Here is a 25144-nt window from a genome sequence, read left to right on the forward strand (position 1 = left end):
AACTCCTGATGTTAAAGAAATGGGTTAAAAGTTTAGTGATTGTTATGAGGAAACACAAAGTAGAAAATATTTTAGTGTTGCCTGGTGACAGTGGTCCAGGGATACAAGTGAATACATTATACCAGACAAAAAGTTTGGCAAGATCTTAATATAAACACAAAGGATGCTTCCAATTAAAACAATCCCTTTAACCCAGCAATATCTTCACAGACACATAAACCAGTAAAGAGTTACCACCAGCTTGACACCCGAACCTGCCTCCTATCCATTGACTCCATCTACACCTCCCGCTGCCTGGGGAAAGTGGGCAGCATGATCAAAGACCCCTCCCACCTGGCTTACTCACTCTTCCAACTTCTTCCATCAGGCAGGAGATACAGAAGTCTGAGAACACGCACGAACAGACTCAAAACAGCTTCTTCCCCGCTGTTACCAGACTCCTAAATGTCCCTCTTATGGACTGACTACACCCCTGTATGTTTCACCCGATGCCGGTGTTATGTAGTTACATTGTGTACCTTGTGTTGCCCTATTTTGTATTTTCTTTTATTTCCTTTTCTTTTCATTTACTTGATGATCTGTTGAGCTGCTCGCAGAAAAATACTTTTCACTGTTCCTCGGTACACGTGACAATAAACAAATCCAATCCAATCCATCCACCCACACAAAGGCTTTGTGCTTGAGACTTTCAGTTTCTCTTGGAATACTCATTTGAAATGCACATTTCCAAAGCAGACTGAAAGGTCAGGGCCGGGATTCTCCCTCTGGGGACTAAGTCCCCACGCCACTCCCTTTACTCAGGGAGCCCAAACCGCCAAGGTCAATGACTGCTAAGGACACGCCCAGCCATCAAGGCACCCGCCTCTTTATTGGCCAAAATCGATGGCAGTGATCGAAGCCTGTTAAATTATTGGGTCCAAGTTAAGGACCGCCCCAAAGAGCGCGAAATCCCAGAGGGATAAGAAGAGACACAGCCATGTGCTCTGTCTCTCTTGGATCTGGCCTATGCCAACCCCAGTGCAGCATAACGACCAGACAGACAAGTTCGAGACCAGCGATCGCTACCAGATGGTTGAGCCCAGCAGAAACAGAGCCACTTCTTCCACCCAGCCACGCAAGATCCGGACAAAGGCATTGTCCATCTGGTAGTGCCGGTTGCCCTGAAGTTAAGTATAGGTTATTATAGTTGTTAGTTGTAGTTTAACTTGTAGTGTTTTGTGTTGCTTGTCGAAGGAATCCTTGTGTGTAAATAAACCATCTTTGAACTTGAACTGACTAACTGGTTGTGTGGTCCTTTGATCGATGTGAAGCCTTGTGGTGGTATCATTTGATACCTGGCGACTCGAAAGAGCATCATTATTAATTGGCAACATTATTGGCGACTCCGGTGCCGATTGGCAACAAAATGGATGACGATCGATTCTAACCACAGAATCGTAATGATGCAGAGGAGGCCATTTGGCCCATTGTGTCTGTACTGGCTCCCCAAACAGGTTTCCTGACTCAGTGCCGCCCCCTGCCTTTTCTCCGTACCCCTGCACATTGTTTCAATTCAAGTAATCATCTGATGCCCCCCTGTATGCCTCAGCTGAACCTCACAGAGTAACAGAAAGGGGCCCTTTCGTCCATCGTGTCTGCACCGACCAGCAATCACTTACCTGTTCTCATCCCATTCCCCAGCACTTGGTCCATAGCCTTGTACGATCTGGCATTTCAAGGGCTCATCTAAATGCTTCTTAAATGTTGTGTGGGTTCCTGCCTCTATCAACCTTTCAGTCAGTGAGTTCCAGATTCCAACCACTGCACCAAACTCCAGGCCACGCAGTCTTCTCGTCTTCATTCGCTCCACGCGTTCACATGCTTCCTAAAGTGTGGCGCCCAGAACTGTACACAATATTCCAACTGAGGTCTTGTATAAGTTCATCATAACCTCCTTGAAGGGCGACACGGTGGCACAGTGGTTAGCACTGCTTTCTCACAGCTCCAGGGACCCGGGTTCAACCCCAGCCTCGGGTGACTGTCTGTGCGGAGTCTGCACGTTCTCCCCGTGTCTGCGTGGGTTTCCTCCGGGTGCTCCGGTTTCCTCCCACAGTCCAAAGGTGGGCAGCTTAAGTGGATTGGCCATGCTTGTGTCCAAGGGTTTGGTGGGGTTATGGGATTATGGGGATAGGGTGGGAGTGTGGACCTGGGTAGGGTCCTCTTTCAGAGGGTCGGTGCAGACTCGACGGGCCAAATGGCCTCCTTCTGCACTGTAGAGATTCTATGATTCTAATTTTTACAGCATAGAAGGAGGCCATTCGGCCAAACTGCACCAGCTCGCCAAATGAGCAGCTCACCTAGTGCCATTCCCTTGCCTTCTCCCTGCCACCTTGCATACTCTTCCTTTTCTTTTTTTAAAAATAATTTTTATTAAAGGTTTTCATAAAATATCAATAACAAAATGAGAAAGAAAAAAGAACCCAACAGGGTTAAGTACAAAACACAATCTAAAAAAGCAACCCCCAAACCCCCAAACCCCCCCCCCCTGTACCTAAATAATAAATTAACATTAACACCCTGACTTAAGACAACAGGTGTATACACCCACTCAGACCCTTCCAGTGTAAATAACATAAACAAAAATAAAGTAACCCCCCACCCCCCGAGCTGCTGCTGCCATTGACCAATGTCTATCGTTCTGCCAGGAAGTCTAAGAACGGTTGCCACCGCCTAAAGAACCCTTGTACCGACCCTCTCAAGGCGAATTTCACCCTCTCCAATTTAATGAACCCTGCCATATCGCTGATCCAGGATTCCACGCTTGGGGGCCTCGTATCTTTCCACTGAAGGGGAATCCTTCGCCGGGCTACCAGGGACGCAAAGGCCAGAATTCCGGCCCCTTTTGCCTCCTGCACTCCCGGCTCCTCTGCCACCCCAAATATTGTGAGCCCCCAGCTCGGTTTGACCCTGGATCCTACCACCCTCGACACCGTCCTCGCTACGCCCTTCCAAAATACCTCCAGCGCTGGGCATGCCCAGAACATATGGGTGTGATTTGCTGGGCTCCCTGAGCACCTAACACACCTGTCCTCACCCCCAAAGAACCGGCTCATCCTTGTCCCGGTCATGTGTGCCCTGTGCAGCACCTTAAACTGTATGAGGCTAAGCCTCGCGCACGAAGAGGAAGAGTTCACCCTCCCTAGGGCATCTGCCCACGTCCCCTCTTCGATCTCCTCTCCCAACTCACCCTCCCACTTACCTTTGAACTCCACCACCGAGGCCTCCTCCTCCCCCTGCATCACCTGGTAAGTTTCCGAGATCTTTCCCACTCCCACCCACCCCCCCGAGAGCACCCTGTCCTGTACTGTGTGTGGCAGTACACGTGGGAATTCCACCACCTGCCGTCTGGCAAACGCCCTTACCTGTAAGTACCTGAAGGTGTTCCCCGGGGGGAGCCCATACTTCTCCTCCAGCTCACCCAAGCTCGCGAACTTCCCGTCCACAAACAGGTCCCCCAACTTTCGTATCCCTGCCCTGCGCCACCCCGAAAACCCTCCACCTGTTCTTCCTGGGGTGAACCGGTGGTTCCACCTTAATGGGGTCCACGCCGAGGCCCTAACTTTCCCCCTATGCCGCCTCCACTGCCCCCAAATTTTGAGGGCCGCCACCACCACCGGGCTCGTGGTATACCTCCTTGGAGGGAGCGGCAGCGGCGCCGTTGCCAGCGCCCCCAGACGCGTACCCACACAGGACGCCGTCTCCAGCCTCTTCCATGCAACCCCCTCCCTCTCCATCACCCACTTGCGCACCATTGTCGCATTGGTGGCCCAGTAGTACCCACAGAGGTTGGGCAGCGCCAGTCCCCCCCCCTATCTCTACTCCGCTCCAGGAACACCCTTCTCACCCTCGGAGTCCCTCGCGCCCACACAAACCCCATTATACTCCTGTTAACCCGCCTGAAAAAAGCCTTCGGGATAAACACGGGGAGGCACTGGAACAGGAACAAAAACTTTGGGAGCACCGTCATTTTGATTGACTGCACCCTACCCGCCAGGGACAGGGGCAACGCGTCCCACCTCTTGAACTCCTCCTCCATTTGCTCCACCAGCCTTGTAAAGTTAAGCCTATGCAGGGCCCCCCAGCTCCTGGCCACCTGGACCCCCAAATATCTGAAACTCCTTTCCGCCCTTTTTAGTGGGAGCTCGCCAATCCCCCTCTCCTGGTCCCCTAGCTGAACTACGAACAGCTCGCTCTTCCCCATATTGAGCTTGTACCCCGAAAAGTCCCCGAATTCCCTAAGCATCCTCAATACCTCTGGCATTCCTCCCACCGGGTCCGCCACATACAGCAGCAGGTCGTCCGCATAAAGCGACACCCTATGCTCCTCCCCACCCCGCACCAACCCCCTCCAGTTCCTCGGCTCTCTCCGTGCCATAGCCAGGGGTTCAATCGCCAGTGCGAAGAGCAGGGGGGACAGGGGACACCCCTGTCTCGTCCCTCGGTGCAACTGAAAGTACTCGGACCTCCTCCTATTTGTGGCCACACTCGCCATCGGGACCTCATACAACAGCCTAACCCACCTGACAAACCCCTCCCCAAACCTGAACCTCTTCAGCACCTCCCACAGGTACCCCTACTCTACCCTATCGAAGGCTTTCTCAGCGTTCATCGCCACCACTATTTCCGCCTCCCCCTCCCTCGCCGGCATCATGATAACGTTCAAAAGCCTCCGCACATTCACGTTCAACTGTCTCCCCTTCACAAACCCCGTCTGGTCTTCATGGATGATCTGCGGCACACAATCCTCAATCCTCGTGGCTAAGACCTTCGCCAGCACCTTGGCATCTACATTTAGCAAGGAAATCGGTCTGTAAGACCCACATTGCAGGGGATCCTTGTCCCGCTTCAGGATCAAGGAGATCAGTGCCCGGGACATCGTCGGGGGTAAAGCCCCCCCCTCCCTTGCCTCATTGAAGGTCCTAACCAACAGCGGGCCCAACAGGTCCATATATTTTTTATCGAGCTCGATTGGGAAACCGTCTGGCCCCGGTGCCTTCCCGCCTGCATGCTTCCTATCCCTTTGATCAGCTCCTCCAGCCCAATCGGGGCCCCCAGTCCCGCCACCAGTCCCTCTTCCACCTTTGGAAACCTCAATTGGTCCAGGAAGCGGCCCATCCCTCCCTCCTCCCGTGGGGGTTCGGATCGGTACAATTCCTCGTAGAAGTCTCTGAAGACCCCATTGATGCCAACCCCACTCCGCACCACGCTCCCTCCCCTGTCCTTAACCCCCCCAATCTCCCTCGCTGCGTCCCGCTTCCGAAGCTGATGCGCCAGCATCCGGCTTGCCTTTTCCCCATACTCGTAAATCACCCCCTGGGCCTTCCTCCACTGCACCTCCGCCTTCCTGGTGGTCACCAGGACGAATTCAGCCTGGAGGCTGCGCCTCTTCCTCAACAATCCTTCCTCAGGTTCTTCCGCATACCTCCTGTCTACCCTCACCATCTCCCCCACCAGCCTCTCCCTCTCCCCCCCGCTCCCTCCACTCCTTGTGGGCCCTGATGGAGATCAGGTCTCCCCACACCACCGCCTTCAGTGCCTCACATACCATCCCTACTCGGACCTCCCAGTTGTCGTTGGTCTCCAAGTACCTCTCTATACTTCCTCGGACCCGCTCGCTCACCTCCTCGTCCGCCAACTGCCCCACCTCCAAGCGCCACAGCGGGCGCTGGTCCCTCTCCTCCCCCATCTCCAAGTCCACCCAATGCGGGGCGTGGTCCGAAATGGCTTTTGCCGAATACTCGGTATCCTCTACTCTCGCTATCAGCGCCCTACTCAAAATGAAAAAGTCGATTCGAGAATAAGCCTTATGGACATGTGAGAAGGATGAAAATTCCCTAGCCCCCGGCCTTGCAAATCTCCAAGGGTCCACCCCTCCCATTTGGTCCATAAATCCCCTCAACACTCTAGCCGCCGCCGGCTTCCTACCCGTCCTAGACCTGGAGCGATCCAGTGCAGGATCCAACACTGTGTTAAAGTCTCCCCCCATTATCAGGCCCCCCACTTCCAAGTCTGGGATCCGACCCAACATACGCTGCATAAAACCCGCATCGTCCCAGTTCGGAGCATACACATTGACCAGTACCACCCTCTCTCCCTGCAACTTACCACTTACCATTATGTACCTACCGCCATTATCTGCCACAATGCTCGACGCCTCGAATAACACCTTCTTTCCCACCAAGATCACCACCCCTCGGTTTTTGGCATCTAGCCCCGAGTGAAACACCTGACCTACCCACCCTTTCCTCAGTCTTACCTGGTCTGCCACCTTCAGGTGTGTCTCCTGGAGCATAACCACATCCGCCTTGAGCCCCTTCAGGTGCGCGAACACGCGGGCCCGCTTAACCGGCCCATTCAGTCCCCTTGCATTCCAGGTTGTCAGCCGGATCAGGGGGCAACCCGCCCCCCTCCCCGCCGACTAGCCATGACCCCTCCTCGGCCAGCCACGCGCCCGCACCCCACACCCGGCCCGTTCCCCACAGCGGCATACCCCCATCTGGACCCACCCCACTCGCTCCAGCTCCTCCTTGATCTTAGCAGCAGCAACTCGATCTCCCCCCCCCCGGCTAGGACCCATCCTAGCTGGTTTACTCACCCCATTGCACTTCCGCAAGTCAGCTGACTCCTGCTGACCCCGGCCACTCCCGCCTCCCCTTCGACTCCTCCCGTTGTGTGGCACACCCTCCTCTCCCGCTCCCCATTCACAGGCTCGCCCCCTCCGTTCTAAGCGCGGGAAACAATCCTCGCTTCCCCGCCCCAGTCCCCCCCCCCCCACAGTCTTCGGCGCGGGAAAAAAAATCCCGCGCTCTCCACCTACCAGGCCCCGCCACCAACCAAAACAGTGCCCAACCCGCCCCATCCACACTCCCCAACCCGAAAGAGAAAAACACAGAGAAAAAGAAACCCAAAACAATGCAGAGGCCACCCCCCGAACCAAAAATAGGCAGAACATATCCACCGCAGTCCCCAATCGCCCATCCCGACCCTCAGTCCGCGTCCAGCTTCTCGGCCTGAACAAAGGCCCACGCCTCCTCCGGAGACTCAAAATAATGGTGCCGGTCCTTGTAGGTAACCCACAGTCGCGCCGGCTGCAACATGCCAAACTTCACCCCCTTCCTGTGCAGCACCGCCTTCGCTCGATTGGACCCGGCCCTCCTCTTCGCCACCTCCGCACTCCAATCCTGGTATATTCGAACCTCCGCGTTCTCCCACCTGCTGCTCCTCTCCTTCTTGGCCCACCTGAGCACACACTCCCGATCGACGAACCGATGGAACCGCCCGCGGAGGCTCGTTAGCCTTGGGCCTCCTCGCCAACACTCTATGGGCCCCTTCCAGCTCCAGGGGCCCCTGGAAGGACCCCACTCCCATCAGCGAGTTTAACATGGTGACCACATAGGCCCCCACGTCCGGCCCCCCCAGCCCCTCCGGGAGGCCCAGAATCCGCAGATTCTTCCGCCTCGACTGATTCTCCATCTCCTCGAACCGCTCCTGCCATTTCTTGTGGAGCGCCTCGTGCGCCTCCACCTTTACCGCCAGGACTAAGATCTCGTCCTCATTGTCAGAGATCTTTTGTCGAGCCTCTCGGATCGCCACCCCCTGGGCCGTCTGTGTCTCCAGCAGCTTATCAATAGAAGCCTTCATCGGCTCTAGCAGGTCCGTTTTAATCTCTCTGAGGCAGCGCTGGATTCCCTCCTGTTGCTCCTCCACCCACTGCCTCCACGCTGCCTGGTCTCCGCCCGCCGCCATTTTGTCCTTCTTCCCTCCCTTCCTCTGGTCCACCACCACCAAAATTTGTCACCCCGCTCCTAGTTAAAGCCATATACTGATGGGGAGCTATTATTAACTCCTTCCCACACCGGGAAACGTCGCAAAAGTGCCCTTGGGGGCCTGAAAAGAGCCCAAAAGTCAGTTTTTGCGGGAGCCGCCGAATGTGCGACTTAGCTCCGCATAGCCGCAACCGGAAGTCTCGAGGGGGAATCCTTTTGGCAGTGTTCGCTTCACCAATCTGCCCCAAAATGTCTGTGGAAACTCCTGAAAAAGGTCTAAGTGTCCGTTCCAGACGGGAGCTGCCGAATGCGCGACCTACTCCTCCATGGCCGCCACCGGAAGCCTCGTCCCCGCTTCTTCAGTGGCCTTGGTGAGATCTTTTCACAGTTGTTCCCTCTGCTGTTAGAATTCAACTTTGATAAAGGCCCTCACGTCAGTTTGCAGCTTTAAGCTTGCCCTTCCCCCGCCTGCATGCTGGAAGAGGCTCTGTTTATCCTGCAGTTACAGCCAAATCGTTTACTGTTTCTGCCGGGTCTGGTAGCCAAAAGACATAACATTGCTGGGGGACACTGTCGGGGGAATGTTGCAGTCTTCCTGCCACACCGGGAAATGTCAAACAAATGCAGTGGGGGCCCTGTAAAAGAGCCCAAAGGTCCGTTCCAAGCGGGAGCTACCGAATATGCGACCTAGCTCTGCATAGCTGCACCCGGAAGTGATACACTTCCTTTTCAAGTAACAATCTAATTCCTTTTTGAATCCTTCACTTGAACCTGCCTCCACCGTGCCCTCGGGCAGTGCATTCCAAACCCTCACCTCTCGCTGCATAAAAACGTTTCTCCTCCGAAAGCTAGTGATTCGAAACAAACCTGTTGGACTTTAACCTGGTGCTGTCAGACTACTTACTGTGCTCACCCCAGCCAATCAAACCAACTCATCAAGAAGCAGCCCATCAGCCCAATCCAGGCTGAACAATACGGAATGCTGTTGGCAATAATCCTCTGACTCTGAGTCATGTCCTGATGCGACCGTCAATTCACACGAGACGGAGAGTTGAAGTGAACTGTGGTTTCAATCAGCTAGAACTGTGCCTGCCTGCGACTGCTCTGTACTGAGTGCTGCCGACAGGCTGCAGCTCTATATACCTTCCCCGAGGGGGCGGAGCCACAGGCGGAGCCCACAAGGGCATCAACATAATACAATACATTGTAATGCAATTACAATGGTGAATGGTAGCAGTAATACATTCACCACATGTCCCAGATCCATTAATGTGACACTGAATTTTGGGAGAGATGGGGGAAGGGGGACTGTATGTGTTAATGGTGACTATGGGTGATTCCTGATTCCTTTTTGTCGTTTGTTTGTGTTAACATGCGGGCCAATGTTTTGGGGGTTTGGTGGGAGGATGGGATCATTGTTATTGATATGGGGATTGACATTGCATTCATAGAACTTGGAACAGTACGGCACAGTACAGGCCCTTCGGCCCACAATGTTGTGCCGACCAGTTATCCTAATCTAAGATCAACCTAACCTACACCCCTTCAATTTACTGCTGTCCATGTGCTTGTCCAAGAGTCGCTTAAATGTCCCTAATGACCCTGACTCCACCACCTCCGCTGGCAGTGCATTCCACGCACCCACCACTCTCTGTGTAAAGAACCGACTACTGACATCTCCCCTATACCTTCCTCCAATCACCTTAAAATTATGTCCCCTCGTGACAGCCACTTCCGCCCTGGGGAAAAGTCTCTGGCTATCCACTCTATCCATGCCTCTCATCAGCTTGTACACCTCTATCAAGTCACCTCTCTGCTAGTTACTGATTATTGTTTATTGTTGGGTGTAAATTTGGGAGAAAATGAGAAAAGGGAGTAGAAATTTTAAAAAAATGTTTTTAAAGTGTGACACTGAATCAATCTCACCCATAAATTTCAGGTAATAATCAGATTATAGAGTCATAGATGTTTTCAACATGGAAACGGGCCCTTCGGCCCAGCTTGTCCATGCCGCCCAGTTTCTATCACTAAGCTAGTCCCACTTGCCCGCGTTTGGCCCTTATCCCTCGATACCCACCCAGATTGATAGAAGCGACCCAATTGCTGAATGCAAGTTATCATTTAGAAATGAGTCAGATTGATTTTAGCTATTTCTCAACTAGAAGCTTCAGAGTATCAGCAAACATAATAACATCCTTGAATGCAACATACTCTTCCTTTGATCTACATATGGGTTACCTAACAGATTCTTAATCAGTAATCATGGATTTTTAAAAAAATACTTCAAACCAACTGGGGATTCATTGCATTTACGAATGTGGAGGAAGTCTTGTGGCGCAGTGGGTGGTGTATGGAAACTCCAGGTTCAAGTCCCACCACAGGACTCGATGACCTCAGAAGGTGTGTCAATAACGCGACCAAACAGGTTGAATGTCAACCTGCAAAATCCTTCAAATCCACGCCAATGATAGTTGTTCAGAGTGGGAGAGATTTCTGGCCAGCCATGTTAATGTAGAGCCTCTGTCATGACTACATGGATATATGAAAGGGGGAAAGATGTTTGACAAACCTGTTGTAGTTTTTTGAGGATGTTGCCTGTAGCACAGATAAAGGAGGACCAGTGGATGTGGTGTATTTGGATTTTCAGGAGGTTTTTGATCAGGTTGAGGTTGCTAATCACATGAGGTTGCTAAACCAAATTAGAGTGCATGGGATTGGGGGAAACAGACTGGTATGGATTGAGAATTGTTCAACAGACAGAAAGCAGGAACAAACATCACTCTTAGATGGCAGGCTGTGACTCGTGAGATACCGCAAGGATCAGTACTGGGGCCACAGATGTTCACAATATATATGAATGATTTGGATGTGGGTGGCATGGTAGAATAGTGGTTAGCACTGTTGCTTCACTGCATCTGGAGTATTGTATATGGTTTTGGTCCCCTTATGTAAGAAATGATATACTTGCCATAGAGGGAGTGCAACGGAGATTCACCAGAAATAGAGGGATTGTTTTATGAGGGAAGATTGAGGTAACTTGGCCTCTTTTCTCTCGAGTTTCGAAGAATGAAAGGTGATCTCATTGCGACTTATAGAATTCTTACAGGATGTGACAGGGTAGATGTGGATAGGAGGTTTCCCTGGACTGGTGTGTCTAGCACCATAGAATTTACCGTGCAGAAGGAGGCCATTCAGCCCATCGAGTCTGTACCGGCTCTTGGAAAGAGCACCCTACCCAAGGTCAACTCCTCCACCCTATCCCCATAACCCAGTAACCCCACCCAACACCAAGGGCAATTTTGGACACTAAGGGCAATTTATCATGGCCAATCCACCTAACCTGCACGTCTTTGGACTGTGGGAGGAAACCGGAGCACCCGGAGGAAACCCACGCACGCACGGGGAGGATGTGCAGACTCCACACAGACAGTGACCCAAGCCGGGAATCGAACCTGGGACCCTGGAGCTGTGAAGCAATTGCGCTATCCACAATGCTACCGTGCTGCCCAGAGGACGTCATCTCAGAATAACAGACAGGCCATTTAAGACTGAAATGAGGAAATACTTCTTCACTCAGAGGGTGGAGAATCTGAGGAATTCTCTACCCTGGAGCTCAGTCATTGAGCATGTTCAAGACAAAAATCGATAGATTTCCAGATGTCAATTACATCAAAGGATGTGGGATTAGTGCTGGAAAGTGGCACTGAGATGGATGGTCATCTAATTGAATAGTGGAGCAGGCTCAACGGGCTAGATGGCCTACTCCTGTTCCTATGTGATTATGTTCCTCTGTTCATAGCCCCAGATGATAACATGCATATAAAGGTTGCCGTAAACCAGCGCCCGCACTGGAGGTTAGGCATGGGGCTTTTAGCGGACGAGGAGGTGTGCGGGCAGGTGAGGAAATGTATTCAGAATTACCTGGAGGTCAATGACACGGGGGGAATTTCGGCAGCGGTGGTCTGGGAGGCATTGAAGGCGGTGGTTAGAGGGGAGCTGATCTCGATAATGTTCCAGAGGGAGAAGGTAGACAGGGCAGAGACGGACCAATTAGTTAAGGAGATACTACAGGTCGACAGGAGGTATGCGGAGACCCCAGAGGCAGGGCTTCTAAGGGAACGGCGGAGGCTACAGGCGGAGTTCGGCTTGTTGACCACAGGAAGGGCGGTAGAACAGCTGGGAAAGGCGAGGGGGGCGATTTCTGAGCATGGAGAGAAGGCCAGCAGAATGCTTGCACAGCAGCTTAGAAAGAGGGAGGCAGCCAGGGAGATAGGGAAAGTAAAGGATGGAGACGGGAACCTTGTTGGAGACACAGCAGGGGTAAATAAGGCATTTAAGGAGTTTTATAATAGGCTGTATGGGTCGGGACCCCCACCGGGGCCAGAGGGGATCAGGCACTTCTTAGGGGGGGGCTGAATGTTCTGAAGGTGGACGGGGAGCTAGTAGAAGGGCTGGGGGCCCCGATCGGGATTGAAGAGATAGTGGAGGGACTGAAGGCCATGTAGTCGGGTAAAGCCCCGGGGCAGGATGGGTACCCAGCGGAGTTCTACAAAAAGTTCTCTGGGATATTGGGGCTGCTGTTGATGAGGACATTCAATGAGGCAAGGGAGAGAGGGGTGCTTCCCCCGACGATGTCACAGGCCACGATCTCGCTGATCCTGAAGCGGGACTAGGATCCGGAGCAGTGTGTGTCCTACAGGCCGATATCCCTATTGAATGGGATAAACCAAACTGCTGGCTAAAATTTTGTCCTCTAGAACTGAAGACTGTGTCCCGGACGTGATTGAGGAGGACCAGACGGGGTTTGTTAAGGGAAGGCAGTTGGTGGCCAATGTAAGAAGGTTGCTGAATGCGATCATGATGCCTCCAGAAGGTAGGGAGGTGGAGGTAGTGGTCGCAGGGGCTGTTTAGCACAGGGCTAAATCGCTGGCTTTGAAAGCAGGCCAAGGCAGGCCAGCAGCACGGTTCGATTCCCGTAACAGCCTCCCTAAACAGGCGCCGGAATGTGGTGACTAGGGGCTTTTCACAGTAACTTCATTTGAAGCCTACTTGTGACAATAAGCGATTTTCATTTCAATGGATGCAGAAAAGGCTTTTGATCGAGTAGAATGGGATTATCTGTGGGAGGTGCTGGGACGGTTCGGATTTGCGCGGGGCTTTATTGACTGGGTCAGGTTGCTGTATCAGGCTCCTGTGGCAAGCGTACGGATGAATAGGACAACATCGGACTATTTTAGGCTACGTCGGGGGACGAGACAGGGATGCCCCCTCTCTCCACTGTTGTTCGCGCTAGCTGTAGAGCCGTTGGCAATTGGCCCGAGAGCCTCAAGGGGCTGGAAGGGGTTGGTCTGGGGTAGAGTGGAACACAGAATCACACTTTACACAGATAACCTGCTCCTATATGTATCAGACCCAGTAGAGGGGATGGAAGAAATCATGAGGATTCTGGGGAATTTGGCCGGTTTTCGGGGTACAAACTAAATATGGGGAAAAGTGAGATGTTTGCGATCCAGATAAGGGGACAGGGGAGGGGACTGGGGGAGCTGCTGTTTAGAGTGGTAGGGGGAATCTTTAGGTACCTAGGCATCTAAATTGCGTGGGAATGGGGAGGGCTGCACAAACTTAATCTGGCCCGTCTGGTGGACCAAATGAAGGACGATTTTCGGAGGTGGGACGCGCTCCCATTGTCACTAGCTGGGAGGGTCCAGACGGTGAAGATGGCAGTCCTTCCGAGATTCCTGTTTGTGTTCCAGTGTCTCCCCATCTTTATTCCGCGACCCTTTTTTAAACGGATTAACAAAGTTATCACGGGCTTTGTGTGGACAGGCAAGACCCCGCGAGTAAAAAAGGTAATGCTTGAGCGGAGCCGGGGAGAGGGTGGGCTGGCGCTGCCAAACTTCAGTAACTACTATTGGGCGGTGAATAGAGCCATGATCAGGAAGTGGGTGGTGGGTGGAGGGGTCGGCATAGGAGCGTATGGAGGCGGCTTCATGCAAGGGCACCAGTCTGGGGGTGTTGGTAACTGCGCCTCTGCCGTTCCCGCCGGCATGGTACTCCACCAGCCCCATGGTGGTGGCGGCCCTGAGAGTCTGGGGGCAATGGAGGAGACATGTGGGAGCAGAGGGAGCATCGGTCTGGTCCCCAATCTGTAATAATCACCGGTTTGCCCCGGGAAGGATGGATGGGGGGTTCCGGAGGTGGCAGAGGGCAGGGATTGAGAGGATGGGGGATATGTTTATAGTAGGGAGCTTTCCTAGCTTGAGGGAGCTGGAGGAGAAATTTGGATTGGCGAGGGCAAACAAATTCAGGTACCTGCAGGTGCGGGACTTCCTACATAGGCAGGTCTCAACCTTCCCGCTCCTACCACCAAGGGGGATTCAGGACAGGGTAGTTTCCAGAGTGTGGGTGGGGAGAGGGAAGGTCTCCGGCATCTATCAGGAACTCATGGGGTCAGAGGACACGCAGACTGAGGAGCTGAAGCGCAAGTGGGAAGAGGAGTTAGGAGGAGAGATAGAGGATGGTCTATGGGCGGGCACGTTGAGTAGAGTCAACGCATCCACAACATGCGCCAGGCTCAGCCTGATACAGTTTAAGGTCGATCTCCGGGCTCACATGACAGTGGCCCGGATGAGCAGGTTCTTTGGTGTAGAAGATAGGTGTGCAAGGTGTGCTGGGGGGGGGGGGGGGGGGTGGGGGGGGGGCATTGAACCATGTCCACATGTTTTGGACATGCCCAAAGCTCAGGGAATTCTGGCAGGTGTTTGCAGATGCCATGTCCACGGTGTTAAAAACAAGGGTGGCACCGAGTCCGGAGGAGGCAATTTTTTTCAGGGTGTTGGAAGACCCGGGAATCCAGAAGGAGAAAGAGGCAGACGTTCTGGCCTTTGTATCCCTGGTAGCCTGGAAGTGGGACCTGTAAGGGAGGAAGCAGGCTTTTTGCACTATGTTTATAGACTCATGTACATTGTTTATTTTGTTGTTGTTATAAAACCAAAAAATACCTCAATAAAATGTTTATTAAAAAAGATAAAGGTTGCCGTAGCAACTCAGATTACCTGAGTGAACGGTAAGACAGCAATACCACGGCAATATCTAGAGGCTGCCTTTGAATACTCTAGATTATTCTGGTTTAACATATTGGAAAACTAGGCAATATTCGGATCTTTAAAAATCCACCTTACGTCTGATGGGAGAGGGCATGGGTGAATTTTAATATTGTCCTCTGATCTGAATTTGGATCAAGCCCTGATTGATGGGTCTGACTGTCAATCACCCAATGAGGGTGTGGCCACACTCTGAAAATAGCATTCTTGACTGGCATCATTGAATCCGACATTTCAGGAACATTATGCAATTTTTGAATGGGGGCGGGGTGGGGGGGGGGGGGGGCGGGGGCTGTGTGGAGGGGGCAACCTGTACACCTCCACCTTACAGTCATTGGAGGAGCAGTTCGAGATTTCCAATGGGAGAAATGGGAAAACGGAAGATTCTGGGACACAATGCAGGGAGTGATGAATGCAGTGTACAAATGATGTATAAAAGAGGACATTTAAACTAAACGATAGTGACGTTTAAGGGGCATCTTGACAAGTACATGAATAGGATAGGAATAGAGGAATACGGGCCCCGGATGTGCAGAAGATTTTAGTTCAGACGGGCAGCATGGTCGGCGCAGGCTTGGAGGGCCGAAGGGCCTGTTCCTGTGCTGTACTTTTCTTTGTTCTTTGGGACATTAAAACGTTTTTCCTTTTGGTCATTTTCTTTGAATGTTTCTCTTTTTCACATGTAAAAATATTGAAAACGGGAGTTGGGCGGTGGGGTAAGGCTGCCAAGGCCCATTGGGTAATGAGTCCTTTCCTTCCAACTAGTGTCGGAAGGCGGTGCATCCCGAGGATGGATGGGTTGGCTGACTAGTGGGGGTGCGGGGTGGGGGCGGGGGGGCAAGTCATGTGATGAAACCTCCAGGAATATATTTAGTCACAATTGGTCACCTTAAAGTCCCATCTGCTCTCCCTAATATTTCATGATATTCATATCCCACAGTTTTTCAACCTTCAATGAGTTATTTCAATGGTTAGTTCGGCTCCATTTCAAGCTCCATTACCTTCCACAAGTTCCCTGCCTGGTTGAAATATTCTTGGAGCTCCTCCAAAAAGCATCTGCCGCCTGATAGCTATGTGTATCTTTTCATGCCATTTGCAGATTTAAGAAGCCTCGAAGGGCCTTCTCTGGCTTCTGTGTTCTGTTAGTTCCCTCAGCACAATCATTCATGAAAATGGTGGATAGTGGTGGCTCAAACAGGTTGTTGTCCAAAGGGTCCGTCTCCATGACTGACAACCACCTGCCAGAAAGTTTCCGCCAGTTACCTATCCAGCGAGGTGTCTGTCGCATTGTCCCATCTGATCAGATTTTCGAAACACCTTCGCTGTGGCTTCTTCATAATTTTGGAAACCAGGGTGTGTAGCTTCCAGGCGATTGTCCTCGTCCGCCATTACATATACACAGAAGATATGAGCAGCAGGACGACTTTTGGCCCCTGATGTGTTGGGTGCTCTGGATCCGTCGAACACATACAGGCCACCGACACTTAAAATAGTGCAACACTATTTTATTAAGTTAGAAACTGTTGAACATACTTTCACTGTGGGTTAACACGATGTTAGATTCAACTAAAGACCTATGCCTGTCCTAACCAGTCTATGCACTCAGCACATGGTGAGGATCTGTGCTGTAAGCTGTAAGCTCTGTCCTTCTAGAAGGCTGCATCCCGAATGAGCGGGAACTCTGATGCCCCCAGTCTTTATAGTGAGTGTGCTCTAACTGGTGATTGGCTGTGGTGTTGTGTGTGTTGATTGCTGTGTGTCCATCAGTGTGTGTGTATCTGCACCATGATATCCTGGTGTATATTATGACAGCCCTCGAGCCTGCTCCGCCATTCATCTCGATCATGGCTGATCATCCAACTCAATAGCCTAATCCTGCTTTCTCCCCATAGCCTTTGATCCCATTCTCCCCAAGTGCTATATCCAGCCGCCTCTTGAATATATTCAATGTTTTAGCATCAACTACTTCCTGTAGTAATGAATTCCACAGGCTCACCACTCTTTGGGTGAAGAAATGTCTCCTTATCTCTGTCCGAAATGGTTTACCCTGAATCCTCAGGCTGTGACCCCTGGTTCTGGGCACACCCATCATTGGGAACATCTTCCCTGCATCTACCCTGTCTAGTCCTGTTAGAATTTTATAAATCTCTATGAGATCCCCCCACATTCTTCTGCACTTCTTCAGCAAAAACAATCCCAACCTAGTCTACCTCTCCTCATATGACAGTCCCGCCATCCCTGGAATCAGTCTGGTAAACCTAGAATTTACAGTGCAGAAGGAAGCCATTCGGCCCATCGAGTCTGCACCGGCCCTTGGAAAGAGCACCCTACTCAAGCCCACACCTCCACCCCATCCCCGTAACCCAGTAAACCCACTCAACCTTTTTAGGGACTGGATACTTCTGGATACTTTTCAAAGAACCCAAACCAGTTTTGTGAGTTTGGTCCCACATTTCCCGAATCCATAATAACCATTGTGCTCTCCAGCAATTCTAAATCCCATCCCATATAAGGTTTTCCATTGACTCCCTTGCGGCTGAGGTCAGACTTCATCCTCTTCTTAATTAAAGGGCTGATGTGACTCTCCTTCAGATTCATTGGAAGCTGTTGAGTCTGTGATGAGTTATCGAATCTGTCTTTCATATCAACACTCACACCCTCCTTCAACACTCTGCAATAAATGGAATTAGGTTCAGTCGCTTGCTCAGCTTTTCATAGAATTTACAGTGCAGAAGGAGGCCATTCGGCCCATTGAGTCTGCACCGGCTCTTGGAAAGAGCACCCTACCCAAGGTCAACACCTCCACCCTATCCCCACAACCCAGCAGCCCCACCCAACACTAAGGGCAATTTTGGAAACTAAGGGCAATTTAGCATGGCCAATCCACCTAACCTGTACATCTTTGGACTGTGGGAGGAAACCGGAGCACCCGGAGGAAACCCACGCAGACACGGGGAGGATGTGCAGACTCCGCACAGACAGTGACCCAAGCCGGAATCGAACCTGGGACCCTGGAGCTGTGAAGCAATTGTGCTATCCACAATGCTACCGTGCTGCCCTTTAAGTCCCCAATCCTCACCGATACCTCTTTTCCGATCACTTCCCACTATCTACGGTGATGGCGCTCCAAAAATACTTCAGCACTTGGAGGAGTGCTATGCAAATGTAAGGCCTCCTTTCTTTCCCCAGCGAGTTGGTTTTACCCGTGGGCCTGGTGTGTACTTGGACCACAGCAGCATCTGCAGACGTGAAAATCGATGCAAATTCAGCTCAACACTCGCACCCTTAGAATGGCAAAACAAAAATGAGTCCATTCAGCCCAGTGGGCCTATGCTAGCTCTTTGAAATAGCTGTCCAAAAAGTCGTCTGTTCCCTCCTCTGCCCCCCGCTCCCCCCTCCCCCACAGACCTGCACACATTTCACTATCAAGTAAAATATATGTCTAATTCTCTTTGCAAAGTTAATACTGAACCTGCTTCCATCGCCCTTTCAGGCACCACGTTCCAGATCACAGCAACTTGCTGCCTGGAAAAAGTCTCCTCAACTCTCCTGTGGTTCGCTTGCTTAAATGTCTTAAATCTGTATCCCATGGTTACCAACAGCCCTGCCAGTGGAAACGATTTCTCCTCATTTACTCTTATCAAAACCCTTCATCTTACCCTCATGCCTAAACCACCCTGCTAAGCGAGCATTTTCCGACGTTTAATACAACTGAAAAATGCCTTGCCCTAGCATCTTTAATCGCCCCTTATTCTTTCTCTAACGCCCTGCTAGCATTCCTAGTACCAGCGTAAGTCATCTTCAGCTCGTGTTTTTAAGCTGATCCCTGTTCCCTTCAATAATTGTATTTTTCTTTGCGTATTGAAACACTTTTCTTTAAAGGTTAATTTATTGCCTGCAGCAATAATTTTCTTCACCAACTGAAATCTAATGGCACAAATAATTGCCTCCTTCTGAACGAAGCTCACTGCAACACTACTTACTGGATGGATGGTTTTAATCTCCATGACAACTGCACTCCATCGCAGTTCTTCATCTTTTACGCACACGGCCAACTTTCAGAATCCAGCTGCCCTCAGATGCTTTGGCCTGCGACCTGCTTATAGTCATATTCACAGAATCATACCTGACAGACAATGTCCCAGACACCACTATCGCCATTCCTGGGTATGTCCCGTTCCACCGGCACGGCAGAGGCGGCAGTTTACAGTCGGGAGGGAGTTTCCCTGGGATTCCTCAACTCCGGATCCCATGAGGTCTCGTGGCTTCAGGTTAAACATGGACAAGGAAACCTCCTCCTGATCACCACGTTCTGTCCACCATCTGGTGAATCAGTACCCCTCCATGTTGAACACCACTTGGAGGAAGCACTGAGGGTGGCAAGGGCACTGAGTGGACTCTGCGTGAGGGAAATCAATGTTCATCACCTAAAGTGGCCCGGTGGTACCACCACAGACCCGGCCCAAAAGGACACAGCTGAGAGGCTGGGTCTGTGACAGGTGGGGTGGGAACCAACAAGAGGGTAAAACATGCTTGACCTCATCCTCACCAACCTGCCTGCTGCGGAAGCATCTGCCCAGGACAGTATCGGCAGGACTGACCACCGCCCAGTCCTTGTGGAGACAAAGTCCTGTCTTCACATTGAGGATACCGACCATCCTTTTGTGTGGCAGTACCATGGTGCTAAATGGGATAGACCTCGAACAGATCTCGCAACTCAAGTCTGGGCATCCATGAGGGTCTGTGGGCCATCAGCAGCAGCAGAATTGTATTTAATCACAATCTGTGACCTCATGGTCTGGCATATCCCCCACTCTACCATTACCACCCAGCCAGGGGATCAACCCTGGTTCAATGAAGAGTGCAGGAGAGAATGCAGGGAGCAACCTAAAAATGAGGTGTCGACCTGGTGAAGCAACAACATAGGACAACTTGCAAGGCAAACAGTAATTGACAGAGCTAAACGATCCCACAATCAACGCATCAGATCTAAGCTCTGTCGCCCTGCCACATCCAGCCGTGAATGGCGGTGGACAATTAAACAACTCGCTGGAGGAGGAGGCTCCACAAATATCCCCATCCTCAATGATGGAGGAGCCCAGCAGATCAGTGCTAAAGACAAGGCTGCGGCATTCGCAACAATCTTCAGCCTGACGTGCCGAGTGGATGATCCACTTTGGTCTCCTCCGGAGGTCCCCAGCGTCACAGATGTCAGTCTTCAGCCGATACGATTCACTCCACGTGATATCAAGAAACGGCTGAAGGCACAGGATACTACAAAGGCTGTGGGCCTTAACAACATCCAAGCAATAGTACTGAAGACCTGTGCTCCAGAACTTGCCGCACCCTTAGCCAAGCTGTTCCAGTACAGCTACAACACTGGCATCTATCCGGAAATGTGGAAAATTGCTCAGGTGTGTCCTGTACACAAAAGGCAGGGAAAAAATCCAACACGGCTAATTACCACGCTCTCAGTCTACTCTCAGTCATTGGTGCAGTGATGGAAGGGGGTCATCAACAATGCTATCAAGCGGGGACTTCCGGTGGCAGTCATGGAGTGAGCGGTTGCACATTTGGTAGCTCCCGCTCAAGGTGGGATTTTTCAGTCCTCTCCCTGACTGAGTTTTGGATGGAAAGAGATGTAGGAGTGCCGGGAGGTGTAACTCCTGTGGTGGGGCTGGTGGATGGATCCACGAACCAGAGTGGATTGAGAAGAAAGAAGCTGTTGGAGTAGGAGAATCTTCATGGTGCGCCACAGGCTAAGATGGCGGAGGGTAAAGGGCCTGTTATGACCGTCCAGTGGTCAACGAAGCAGCTGGTGGAATTCTTAAATGCTACGTTCAGCCAGCAGAGGAAGGAGTCCCTGGAGAGCCTGTCCAAGGGGGTGGAGCCGTTAAAGCAGGGATTGAAAGAGTAGAGCAAAGGCTGGAGTCCCAGGGCCGGGTGATCCAGAAAGATCAGGAGGCGGTGGTGGGGCACGAGGAGCAGTTGGCCTGGTTGGTGGCCGAGGTGGGGGTGATGCTGGAGACCCAGGAGAGGCTGAAGAAGGATCTGGAGAATCGTTCCAGAAGACAAAACCTGAGGATTGTGGGGATGCCCGAAGACTCGAAGGCCGGCACCTACGTGGCCCAAATGTTGTCGCAGCTGATGGGGGCGGGGACATTTGACCGGCCCCTGGAGGTCAATTGAGCGCACAGGGTGCTGATGAGGGGGCCACAGGTGGGCGAACCGCTAAGGGCGATGGTGATGCGGTTGCATCGCTACTTGGACATGGAGAAGAATCTTCGGTGGGCGAGGCAGACGTGGAAGTGCACCTGGGAGGGGGAACGAGCTGCGATTGTACCAGGACCTGGAGCAGAACTGGCAAAGAGGGGGGGGGGGGGGGGGGGATACCAAGGATGAGTGCACCTTTTCTGTTTTTTGTGGGGAAGGGGAGCATGGACAGGGGAGGGTAGAATCGGGGCGGGGGGGGTAGGGGCTTTGGAGGTCTTGGACAGGTGCTGCCGTGCTAGCTGGGTGGGCTAGTTAACGGGAGAGCAGGGGGGGGGGGTCTTTGTCAGGAGATAGATGTAGGGGAGGGGGATGGGGTTGTTGTTTGGTTTTGGGGGGAGGGGGGGTGGCTGCTGACAAAGGTATGGCCATGGTGGCACATTTGGAAAAGGAGTGATGACAATGGACATCCAAGGGTGGGCCGGGAGGGTCGCGTGACGTGGGCTGGCCCAGAGAGGGATATGGTTGATCGGCAGGGGAGGGGGCGAGGAACCCTCTGACCAGGCTGGTCACGTGGAACATGAGGGTGTTCATAGAATTATAGAATCATAGAATTTACAGTGCAGAAGGAGGCCATTCGGCCCATCGAGTCGGCACTGGCTCTTGGAAAGAGCACCCCACTCCATGACTCGACCCTATCCCCGTAACCCAGTAACCCCATCTAACCTTTTAGGACGCTAAGGGCAATTTAGCATGGCCAATCCACCTAACCTGCACATCTTTGGACTGTGGGAGGAAACCGGAGCACCCGGAGGAAACCCACGCAGACACGGGGAGAACGTGCAGACTCCTCACAGACAGTGACCCAAGGTTGAATGGGCCGGTAATACGGTCACGTGTTCGAGCACCTGAGGAGTCTGAAGGTGAAAGAGTAAAAAGCCTATTTGTGGCTCTAATAATGATTATTATAAGTAAATTACATTAACACTTCAATGAAGTTGCTGTGAAAATCACCTAGTCGCCACATTCCGGCGCCTGTTCGGGTACACAGAGGGAGAATTCAGAATGTCCAATTCACCTAACAAGCACAACTTTCGGGACTTGTGGGAGGAAACCGGAGCACCCGGAGGAAACCCACGCAGACACGGGGAGAACGTGCAGACTCCGCACAGACAGTGACCCAAGCCGGGAATCGAACCCGGGTCTCTGGCGCTAACCACTGTGCTACCGTGCCAATCGATATGAGGGTCTCTACCTCCAACATCCTTTCAGGCATTGAATTCCAGACTCTCACCATCCTCTGGGTGAAAAAGACTTTCCTCACATCTCCTCTACCTCCTGCCACTCACCTTAATTCAAAGCCCCTCGGTCCTTGATCCCTCCAATGTTTTCTTTCGCAATAATTTTGGATATCTTTATTGTACAGATTGGTTCTGGCCAAAGGAATGCTTTTCGATTGTTGTCCTATTATCAGTGAGAAAGACCCAAGGTGAGGTGAGTGAATGCCCTTGACATCAAGTCAGCATTGACCGAGTAACTGGAGTCAATGGGAATCAGGGGGGAAACTCTCCACTGGTTGGAGTCATATTTGGCACAAAGGAAGATGGTTGTGGTGGTTGGAGGTCAATCATCTCAGCTCCAGGACATCACTACAGGAGTTCCTCAGGGGAGTGTTCCTAGGTCCAACCAGCTTCAGCTGCTCCATCAATGACCTACCTTCCATCATAATGTTAGAAGTGGGGATGTTTGCAGATGACTGCACAATGTTCAACACCATTTGCGACTCCTCAGATAATGAAGTAGTCCATGTCCACATGCAGCAAGACCTGGACAATATTCAGGCTTGGGTTGATAAGTGGCAAGTTAGATTCGTGCCACACAAGTGTTAGGCAATGGCCATCTCCTACAAGAGAGGATCTAACTATCGCCCCTTGATATTCAATGGCATTCAATGGCAATGAGTTGCAAAGAGTTGGTTTACAGGTGCAACAGGTGATTAAGAAGGCAAATGGAATTTTGTCCTTCATTGCTAGAGGGATGGAGTTTAAGTCTAGGGAGGTTATGCTGCAATTGTATAAAGTGTTAGTGAGGCCACGCCTGGAGTATTGTGTTCAGTTTTGGTCTCCTTACCTGAGAAAGGACATACTGGCACTGGAGGGTGTGCAGAGGAGATTCACTAGGTTAATCCCAGAGCTGAAGGGGTTGGATTACGAGGAGAGGTTGAATAGACTGGGACTGTACTCATTGGAATTTAGAAGGATGAGGGGGGATCTTATAGAAACATATAAAATTATGAAGGTAATAGATAGGATAGATTCGGGCAGGTTGTTTCCACTGGCGGGTGAAAGCAGAACTAGGGGGCATAGCCTCAAAATAAGGGGAAGTAGATTTAGGACTGAGTTTAGGAGGAACTTCTTCACCCAAAGGGTTGTGAATCTATGGAATTCCTTGCCCAGCGAAGCAGTTGAGGCTCCTTCATTAAATGTTTTTAAGATAAAGATAGATAGTTTTTTGAAGAATAAAGGGATTAAGGGTTATGGTGTTCGGGCCGGAAAGTGGAGCTGAGTCCACAAAAGATCAGCCATGATCTCATTGAATGGCGGAGCAGGCTCGAGGGGCCAGATGGCCTACTCCTGCTCCTAGTTCTCATGTTCTTATGTTCTTATTACCATCGTTGAATCCCCCACAATCAACATCCTGGGGGTTACCATTGATCAGAAACTGAACTGGGCTAGTCACATTTACACTGTGGCTACCAGGGCAGGTCAGAGGCTAGGACTCCTTCAGCGAGTAAGTCACCTCCTGATCCCCAAAAGTCTGTCCATCATCTACAAACGTACTAATGTACTAATCTACCATGTACTAAATGGTCTGTTTGAGCAGCACCCAGAAAAATACTTTTCACTGTACCTCGGTACATGTGGCAATAAACAAATCCAATCCAAACAATACAATACAAAGCCCAAGTCAGGAGTGTGATGGAATACTCTCCACTTGCCTGGATGAGTGCAGCTCCAACTACACTCAAGAAGCTCAACACCATCCAGGACAAAGCAGCCCGCTCGATTGCTCCCCCTTCCACAAACATTCAATCCCTCCACCATCGACAACCAATGGCAGCCGTGTGTACCATCTTCAAGATGCACTGCAGTAACTCACCAAGGTTCCTGCGGAAGCACCTTCCAAACCCATGACCACTACCACCTAGAAGGACAGAGCCTGGGAACCCCACCATCTGGAAGTCCCCCTCAAAGTCACCATCATGACTTGTAAATATATCACCCTTCGGTCCGACTGTCGCTGGGTCAAAATCCTGGAACTCCCTCCCTAACAGCACTGTGGGTGTACCTACACATCAGGACTGCAGCGGTTCAAGAAGGCAGCTCGCCACCTTCTGAAGGGCAACTAGGGGTGGGCAACAAAATGTTGGCCTAACCAGCGAGGCCCACATCCCGTAAATGAATAAACAAAACGTTCTCGGCCCATTAGGAAGAAACAAAGGTTTGCATTTCTATAGCACCTTTCACAAAATCAGGATGTCCCAATGTGCTGCACAGCCAGTGAAGTGCTTTTTGAACGTAGTCAATGTGTGAGACACACCAGCCAATTAACGCACAGCAAGCTCCCACAATCAGCAATGTGATAATGAGCCGAGCCTCTGTCTGACGCAGTCAGTACGTCATCAATGTTGGCTGCAACACCAGGAAGATTTTCCCATTTTTTTATCCAATGGGGTATAGCTCAGTGGTAGAGCATTTGACTGCAGATCAAGAGGTCTCTGGTTCAAATCCAGGTGCCCCCTGGGATTGGTTATCATGTGTCCTTCATTGCAACAACTTAGAAAATATTTACAATAACTACGCTTGCAGCCATTGTCTGGAAAACAGTTTAAGACATTATTTGCTGCTTGAACGTAAAGGAGATGCTTGGGCGGCACGGTAGCACAATGGTTAGCACAGTTGCTTCACAGCTCCAGGGTCCCAGGTTCGAATCCCGGCTTGGGTCACTGTCTGTGCGGAGTCTGCA

General features: G+C 51.4%; 1 non-coding gene across 1 annotated transcript; it reads left to right on the forward strand.

Moving 5' to 3' along the window:
* Nucleotides 1-24848: 24848 nt before the first annotated feature.
* Nucleotides 24849-24920, forward strand: trnac-gca (transfer RNA cysteine (anticodon GCA)). Its single transcript has one exon. It is a non-coding gene; the product is annotated as a tRNA-Cys (tRNA).
* Nucleotides 24921-25144: the final 224 nt, after the last annotated feature.

The sequence above is a fragment of the Scyliorhinus torazame genome, chromosome 11 (assembly GCF_047496885.1).
Source record: "Scyliorhinus torazame isolate Kashiwa2021f chromosome 11, sScyTor2.1, whole genome shotgun sequence".
NCBI classification, from domain to species: Eukaryota; Metazoa; Chordata; class Chondrichthyes; order Carcharhiniformes; family Scyliorhinidae; genus Scyliorhinus; species Scyliorhinus torazame.